Here is a 9,433-nt window from a genome sequence, read left to right as displayed (position 1 = left end):
AAAGACTCGCTCTAGCTTTTTCTTGTCGATCTTGTTCACCCGCTGCAGCACCGCCCTGCTCAGCACGCCCTGCCGGATGCCCTCGCGTGTCAGCGTCTCCCGCGCTGCGATGTACTGGCCTGGCGACAGCTGGATGCGATCGCAGAACAGCTATTCCTCCTCGGTGAGGTGGGAGTGTCGGTCCGTCATGGTGAGGGGGCCGGGCTTGGTGGCGGCCTTCTTGCGCCGGCGGTCGCCGCAGGTCAGCCTCTGGTCCACGAAGGCCTCGACCTGCGCGAAGCTTGTCATACCTAGCTCCTTGAAATGCGTGAGAAGGCTGATGTAGTGGCGCAGCCTTGCCTGGGTGGCCAGATTGCCAACAGTCTCATCGAAGTTCTGGCGATCGAAGAACCGCGCGAATGGCTTCAGCAATTCGAAGATTTCTTGCTCTTACCAGCTGCGTTTCCGCTCTCTGGTGGCCTGCTTTTGGAAGTCCAGCAGATCGTAGTCCAGCACCAGCCGCTTGCGCTTTTCCCGCTCGTCCAGCCGGTGGTTGTAAGTTTCGAGCATGTCCAGCTTTATCTGCCGGGCCTCGGGGGTATCGTTTTCGTCCATATCCAGCTCGGCCATGAGCAACTCTGCGTCGTTGTCGTATTCCACCTCGAAGTCCCCGCGCAGAGGCATATAGCCCACCAAATCCCGTGCGCTTGATCCGGGGACATCCGTTTTCTCGACTTTGGCCTGGGCGCCGGCCCAAACGTAGCTCTGTCGAGCTGGCTGGGGGATAAAGCGTTTCTCGGAGGGCAGAGGTCCTTGCGGCAGGAAGTCAGGGCTGGCGAGGAACAGCCTATGGAGTGCTCGATGACTTAGGACTCAGACTTGGTGCCGATATGGGCAGCAATCTCGCCCCAATTGGCATACCCGAATCGGCGGATGCCTGCCATGAGGAGCAGCTCCTCCTCGGCTGTCCAGCCGGGCTCGAGCACTTCAAAGTTCATTTTGGAGGCGACCTGATAGGACTCGGGCAAGGGGGTGAGACGGGCAAAGCACGGGGCGCAGAGGAGGTCGGGCGCGAGCAGCTTGGCGTGGCGGGTGATGTCCTTTTCGCAGGCGGAGCACTGGACCTTGTAGTTGGGGGCAGTGACCCGCTCGATGAAGTTGTGCCCGGGCATATAAATTAATGGAAATCCACGACCTGGACCTATTAAGGCGGTTCTAATTTCTATAGGTCATCGGCCAGGGCCTTTACGGCCGCGTCCACCGCGTCCTCGACAAGCCCACCCGCACCCTCCACGCCCTCAAGGAGTTCCTCGACCCCTTCTGTAACCTCACCGACGCCAGGCGCTCCTACCGGGAGGTCTTCTTCCTCAGCAAGCTGCGCCACCCCAACCTCGCTCCTCTCGAGGAGGTCATCTTCTCGGGCGGCCGCCTCTTCTTGCTCTTCGAACTGGCCTGCGCAGATCTCAGCACCGTGGTGCTCTGCTGCAAACTCGAAGACCTGCAATTCAAGTCTTTAGCACACGGGCTGTTCAGTGGCCTGCAATACATCCACTCGAAGGGTGTGGTCCATCGCGATATCAAGCCAGCCAACCTGCTGGTCCACAGCCAGGCCTGCCTCCTCAAGATCTGTGACTTCGGACTAGCCCGCCACCTGTCCTACCTGGACACCGACCTGCCTTGACCTAGTACGTTGCCTCACGGTTCTATCGTCCTCCCGAGCTGCTTCTCAAGCCCGGACCACAGGCTACTTCACTGATATCTGGGCGGCCGGCTGCGTGCTTGCTGAGTTGCTGCTAGGCTACCCTGTGTCCGAGCGGACTCGCCTTTCTAGCAGCTGCAGCTGATCCTCGGGCTTGCGGGCCCAGCTGCGAGCAGGAACTACAACACATCCTCACGCCCCAGACCCTCCGCGTGCTGCACAGCCTGCCCAGGCCTACCGCGCGGGTCTACCACGAGCTCAAAGCTAGAGTCTCTTAGGACATATTTGAAGTTGTCATGGCTTGTCTGAAGATCGACCCTCGTCAGCGCAAGACCGCCGACTCGATTCTAAAGATGGCCTGCTTCGAGGAGGTAAGGTACCTCGATGAGGACAAGGCCGACACTTTCTCCATGCGGGTCGCCCCCTCGTGAGGCCTCTGCCAGCACTATTCCTGAGTACGTCGATCTGATCCAGAAGTACGCAGGAGTGAAGCTAATCACGGTTTCTCCCAGCAGCCTCGAAAGCATCGAGGGTAGCCGCTCTCAGATCAAATCAGCGGGGTCAGTCCGAGAAGACCTGCCCAAATTAGGCTCCAAAAGTCAGGCCACGAAGAGAAGCCAAAGCTTTCGAACCCATCGATCAAGCCGGCACCAAGCTGCAAATCGCGAAGCAAATAGGCTTCGAGTCACAGCAGGCAGAGCCGGGCGAAGAGCAAGAAAGCAGCCAGCAGGCCAGCTAAGGAGTGCAAGCCCCCTCTGCTGAAACTCTCGGGCGGCCAGAAAAAGGGGCTCCGGAAGGTGCCAAAATCAAGGATTTGAATAATGAATATAATCATTAAAAGATTTGCTTCGGATTTCACCAGTAAGCTGGCCCGAAGGCAGATGGCTTTCAACCAGTCCCTGGCCCTGGAACAAATCTTTCCCAGGGGCTCCGCCAGCCAGATGCAATTCACCGACCGCTGTCAGTAATCCTTGGTAAAAAGCAATCACTGCGCCGATCTGGGACCCTCATCGACCGTGGTGGCAAGCGACTGCGGCCGATCCTGTTACACGTCATCGGCGATCTGCAAGGATATCCTGAGAAGGCGGAGATCGACAAAGTGGCGGCCTGCTGTGAGTTTATTCACAACAGCACTCTGGTCATCGACGACATCTACGACAACAGTCTGGAAAGACGAGGCAAGCCCTGTGTCCACTACTTGCATGGCCTGCCCGCCACGATCAACTCTGGTTGTTACGTCTACTTCAAGGCCTTCCAGAGACTGCTGGCCAGCCTGGCCAACCAGTGCCCGACTCTGCAGGCAGGCCTGACAGAGATCTACCTGCAGGAGATGGCGAGTGTCCATGAGGGTCAGGCCATCGATATCAATTGGAGCAGGTCAGTCAGGTCGTTAAAAGTGACGAGGAGGACTACCTGCAGATGGTCGGCAGCAAAACCTCGGCGTTGATGCGCATTGGGGGTCCGGATGCTCTGCCTAGTGATGGAAACGCAGGCCCCTCAGACGCAGGCCTACGTCCGACTGACCGAGCTCTGCGGGGCTGCCTTCCAGATCGCGGACGATGTGATCAACCTCACTTCCGAAGAGTTCTCTAAGGGCAAAGGCATGCACGGATAAGACATCCATGAAGGTAAGATCAGCCTCATTGTAGTCGATTTCCTGGAAAGAGCCGCAGAACGGGATGCGGACAGGCTGACCCAAATCCTGGCGATGGGCCCCTCCGACCCCGCGCTGGTGGAGGAGGCGATCGGGCTGCTGGCCAAGACCGGCAGCATCCAGCGCTGCCAGGAGCTGAGCACCAGCCTGGTCCGCGAGTTCTGGTCGCAGCACGGCGGGGTCCTGCCGCAGAACGAGTTCCTGGACGAGCTGCGGGAGCTGACCTGGTTCATGGCCAGGCGACAGAAATGAATCGGAATGTGTGATTTTGTGAAGCTCACCAGGTATGTCATTTTCGGGGGGTCGTGCCTGGTGACCGTGCTGGGGGTGGTGCTCTTGACCAGTCGCCTGCTGACCAGTCACCGTCGTCTACAACCTGCAGACCACTCCGCTGGACGGCCTCCCCAAGGCCAAGAGCGTGGTCTTCGGCATCTTCTACTCGATCTCGACACTCACGATCCTCTTCGGGCTGTGTGGGGTGTTCGGGGCCTTCAAAAAGAACCGCTGCCTGCTCTGCATCTATTCCGTGCAGTCGATCGTGACGGGCCTGCTGGCGCTGGCACTGGGGGTGGCCGCCTTCGTGTTCTTTCCGACCCTGTTCAACAACACCACCTGCTCCACCTCCTCAGGCAGCCTCACCAACTTCATCCCCATCTTCTAGAACCTGTACCAGTAGAGCTACCAGTTCTACGGGACCACTGCATGTCCGGCCCTCTACCCCGGGTTCTCGGACCAGTACACCCCCCAGCAACAGGCTGACCTGTAGGCCATCAATTTCGTGGCGGTCGAGGCTGGCCCCACTGCTTTTCAGAGTGCGGTCAGTAACTGCACAGGCATTAACGAGTCGGTCTACACGGAGGGGCTGCTGGTCCTGGAGAGGAGTCTGTAGTGCTCTGGCATGTGTCTGGCGCCTGTGGAGCCTGCCGCCCGGGGCTACTACTACTCGTTTTCGGACGTGGCGGATGGCCTGCCCGAAGAATCCTGCTACCTCTCAATGACAGCATTTTCAAAGGGCCTGGCGGGCAGGGTGGGCGGGCCGGCGATCGGCCTGAGCATCTTCTTCGCAATAAACCAGGCGCTGATCTTCGTGGTGTGCTGCCACGCGCCGAAGCCAGCCTCCGAAGAGAAAAGGCCGTTCGAATTCGGGTACGAACTGACTTGATTGGATGCGGATACATGGGTTGTTTAATATTGGACTGATGTCCAAGAAGTGCGATCGCATCTTCAACTACGAGCTTAATATCGAGCATCTCAAGAAAAACCTTAACTACATCCTCCTCGAAAGCCTCGACCAGCTGGCCCAGCCCGGCCACCACCTGCCGCTCACGCACTTCGTCAACCGCAGCAAGTTCGACAAGCCCGCCACCTCCACCTCCAACATCCGCAAGGCAGCTGCTCAGCCCAGCCATTTCTTCCGCCAGCATTCGCTGGCTGCCGACTACCTCTCCGAGAAGAAGAAAGAGATCTTCCACGTGCCCGACCCCGGCTTCTACGAGCCGAGGGCGGCCGACCCAGGCCGGTTCGCAAGGCTGGTGGGCAGGAAGGCAGCCAGGGCGCGGGAGGCCGACCTGAAGTCCTACGAGACAGGGGGGCCTGGCTGGATCCTGCGGCAGAAGCAAGTGCGAATGGACAAGCAGCTCGGCCGATAAGACGTAATAAACTTCCGCAACCCAGGCCAGCGCATCCCAGCAGCAGCCTTCAAGCCACTAAGCGAGGACAACTCCGACAAAGACGCAGGGATGATAAAGACGATCAGCCTCAAGGCACTCAGCGAGGAGGAGAATCAAGGAGGTGCCACTGCGCCTCTTCCGGAAGTACAACCTGATGGAGATCATCAAGCGGAAGAAGAAGAAGCTGTTCTGATTTATTCATGCAGGACAAGACTGACACGGCTGACCGGCCCAGCGTCAGCCAGGACGATCTCAAGGTCCGGGGCGAGCTGAGGGTCAAGGACTCCCCGACCGTCCAGACTATTGCTAAGGACTACGAGTAGGAGGAGGCCAACCTCAGGCTCTACTTCGAGCAGGTCAGCAAGAACACTGGCGCCAACCCCCGCGTGCTGCGGCGCAGGCGCTACGAGGAAAAGGTCCGGAACTTCAATGAATCGGTCAAGCAGCTCGAGCTGCAGAAATTGCTGAAGGGCTATGAAGCGATCACTCCCGAAGAGCGAGAGACCCTCAACCTCATAAAGCGCAGACTGCAGTGGAACTGCCTGGTGGCGGTGCCGATCAACGTGGGGGCGGCCTTCCTGGGCACCTGCGTGCTGAAGTTCATCTCGAGACCAATCAAGATCGCCGCTCTGCTGCTGGGCGGCGGGGCGGGCGGGATGATGGGGCTGATAATGACCACGGAGTACGCGCTGCGGCGGATGGAGGCGCTGGGCCCGGAGTACTCGCTGGGCGGAACGCCATGATGGAAATCGAGGAGAACCGCACGGACAAGACAGAACGCGAGTGATCCGGATATCAAACCGTGACGCGCCAGGCGATCATGGCCTTATCGTAGCCCCCCACCGAGAACAGCTGCTTATCGTCCTTGCTCCACTCCAGGTTCTGCACCGAGTGGCTGTGCGACTTGAAGTCCGTGAAGGTGCCCTTCTTGGCCGGGAAGGTGTACACCCGCACGCAGCCGTCCTGGGTGCCCAGCGCCAGACAGGTCTTCTTGTTGCTGGCCGAAATCTCGTTCACGAAGGACGGCGCGATCAAGTCAATCCAGATGTCGTTCGACTCGATGCTGAACTTGTTGAAGGACGCCCATTCCAGCGCCTCGATCTCGGGCACCTTCAGCCGCTCGCCCTTCAGGTTGAAGTATTTCAGCTCGTGGTTGCTGGAGCTGACCCGCAGGACGCTGCTATCCTGGTTCCAGTCGAAGTTGAGGATCGGGTCCTTGAAGCACTCGATCTCCACCTGCGTCTCGTAGACATCGCTGTCGGTCACCACCAGCCTGCCGTTGCGCAGGCCGATGGCTAGGCGCTTCCCGTCTGGCGAAAATCGCATTATCTCCGACCAGCTGTCGGTCAGCTTCTTCGTGATCTTCGGGTCGTGGGTCTGGCTGGTCTCGTAGACCTGCAGCTCGCCGGACAGGCACACGAAGGCCAGGTCCTCGTTGGGCGGGTTGTAGGCCACCGCCCTCGCCTGCTGCCCCGCACTCCAAGGCGAGTAGGGCGACAGCGCCTCTCCCGAGGCCACCTCCTTATCGTTGATCTTGATCTCGTTGGTGACGGCCTTGGTCTTCAAGTCAAACACCAGGATTTGTTGTCATCGCCTGCCGTGATGACCTCGTCGTGGAGGGGGTTGTAGGCCAGCCCCCATAGTTCGCCCGCGTAGTGCGAGTTGATCAGCACGGACTGGTTGTCGCCTTGCAGGTGCAGCAGCTTGCAGCACCTGAGGGCGGCTAATATCCGCCCGTCTGATACGTGAATGCTCTTGCAGAAATCCTCGAGGACGATCGTGTTCAGGACCTGCAGTTCAGGGCCCAACACCTTGATTGTCTTGTCGAGCTCGCCTGAGCTATAAATCTTGTCCTGGCAGGAGGTGACGCAGGTCACTGTCCCCTCATGGACGGAGGCCCGCTTAGACATCTTGCAGACGGTGCCATTCAGGGTGCCAAACACCGCCTCGCCTAGCGAGTTGATTGCCACCGATGTGGCCACCTCTTTGAAGTAGTGCAGGCGGTTGAGTTTAGACCCCACTCGCTCGAGCATGAACAGTCCCTTGTTGGTGGCCAGGGCGCAGGCCAGCTTGGCATGGGCAGCCATGCACAGCACTGATTCAGGGAACTTGAGGGTCGCCAGTTGCTTGCCCGTGCTGGCCTCGAACAGATGCACCTTCTGGCGCACGGAGCTGTCCACCGTGTATATCACATTGCCTAGTTCAGAGAACCGCAGGCAGGCCACTGCCCCAGTGTTCCTACCCTGACTGAACTTCGAAACGCAGGCCATGGTGCCCGGATTCCAGACACAAATGAACGGCTCCTTCCGCAAGAGCCCGTTGCGACCAGGTCCTTCTCAGGGCAGTAGTCTAGCGCAATGATATCAAACTTGTGATACTAGACGCTGTCCTTCTTCGGCCCGCCCCCGAAGAAGGCCTGGCTGCGGTCGGCAGGGTTCATGACCACCCCAACGCACGCCGACGAGAACACTGCCTTGCCGTCCTTCGTCAGGAAGCAGTTGTTCTGGGACTCCATGCTCATACCGTTGATGTGCATTATCTTGAGGGCCGGCAGAGTCTCAACTTTTGGCTTAGCGGTGCTCGTGGGCAGTTAGCCCTTCCAAGGGAAGGGCGCCCTGGGGGGACTGCTGTCCTTGTCATCCTCGATCATGAAGGGGTCCTCCTCCTCCTCCTCCTCGTCGCCGCTGGAGGAAGGGTCCGAGTCATCGTCAGGCTTGACCCTGAACCGCTCGCCGAGGGCCAGCGCATTCTCGTAAAACTTGAAGGACATGGATCTATTATTATATGTAACTCCCAGTCCACAGCATCTTTTATTATACAGCGGAATGCATGCACTAACTGTCAGCAAAGGAACGCTCCGTCCGGGCTGTCCTCGTTCATCGAGCACATTCCTAACGCCAGGTCGTCTTTCCACTCGCTGCTGTAGCTCCGCCCTGCTGCGGTAGTTATCATGCCTTTTCCGTTGCGCAGGCCGTCTTTCTCAATAGCCGCGAAAGGTCTGCCCATTTTTCCACCGGTAGATCCCGTAACCGTGTTTCTTGCCCCCTGCGAACTCGCCTTCATAGACGCCTTTCTGCTTGGAGTAGATGAATTTACCTTTGCCCTGGTAGAGGCCATTGAGGTACTCCCCTACGTGTATGTTCCCCGAGGGGAACATAGTCTTTCCAGTGCCATTCGGCAGTCCTTCCTTAAACTCCCCCTAGTAGGTACCCCCTCCTTTCAAAGTCAATTTGCCAGAGCCCGACCTCAGCCCTTTGCTGAAAGTCCCGTCGTAAAAGGATTAAGGGTCCTTATAGAAACCGGTGCCTTCGGCCTTGCCGTTCTTGAAGTCCCCCTTGTATTAAAGATCCTTCTTCGATAGTTCACCTGCCCCGTTAGGGAGGCTGTCCACCATCCACCCTTGGAACAGGTCGCCGTTGCTGTAGATTATCCGGCAGGGCCCGTTCGGATCACCGTTCCTAAAAACCCCTTCCAACATTCCTCCCCGTATGAAGATAAGCCTACCCCGCCCCTCCGGTAGTTCATTCTTCCACTCGCCCTCGTAATTGGCATTCTTCTTGACCAGGTAAGTGGGGGGGGGGCCAGGGTTGCCCCCGTCGGCTGCGGCGGGTACTCGAATGGAGGCAGGCTGCTTTATTTGGTTTTTACTAGCTGCGGGACTGAGATTGTCTTGGCTGACTTCAGGTTAAACTGGCTCGAGGTTAGCTCGGTGTGACCTTGTGGAGAGTGGCCGCAGAAGGATTGATGGTCTTTGGTTGACTGTTCAAAGCGACTGACTGCGAGCGGTTTTTGGTCGTCCCCGTCGCGCGTGACCGTGTGACGGGTACCGTCGCAACAGCAGTTGTCACGGCAATGAGGCTCACAACTGCATTTTATGTTGCCCATTATTTAAAAGAGAAATTCGAACAAATTAATATTAATCACTTTGCAGCAAGCCTGAAAATCCCTCAGCCCTCGATCTGAGGCAGCTTCTGCCTCGAGAAGTCGCTTTCCCACATCGAGCGCCCCCGCCTGTCAAAGTCACTCTTCTTCTCGAAAATGTCCGCCGCAGCCTGGTTCTGTTACCTAACCGAAAAAAACTATTATTTGTTCATGACCCGGGTGGGCCACTCGCCTGGGGACTTACTCCGGTCTTCAGACTTGTTCTACACGAAAAACCGGTTTTTCTTGGGCTACCTGCCCTTCGCAGCCTTCTTGTCCGACTCCCTCCGCATGCAGGAAATCAGTTCGATCGGCTGCAACGGCAGTATGGAGGGCCTTTTTCTTGGGCATGGAGTGGACCCGAAAAGATCGATTTTTATAGTTCTACTCGACACCCTTGCGAAGCTCTATCACCTGGCTCTCCAGCTCACATGCTTCCTTCAGGTCGAAGTCCTGGGACTCGGGCTCCGAGTCGATCCCACCCGAAGAGTAGCCATCGGATGAGTGGGG

Source organism: Hippocampus zosterae, unplaced genomic scaffold, assembly GCF_025434085.1.
Source record: "Hippocampus zosterae strain Florida unplaced genomic scaffold, ASM2543408v3 HiC_scaffold_369, whole genome shotgun sequence".
NCBI classification, from domain to species: Eukaryota; Metazoa; Chordata; class Actinopteri; order Syngnathiformes; family Syngnathidae; genus Hippocampus; species Hippocampus zosterae.
This window is presented reverse-complemented; position numbering follows the sequence as displayed.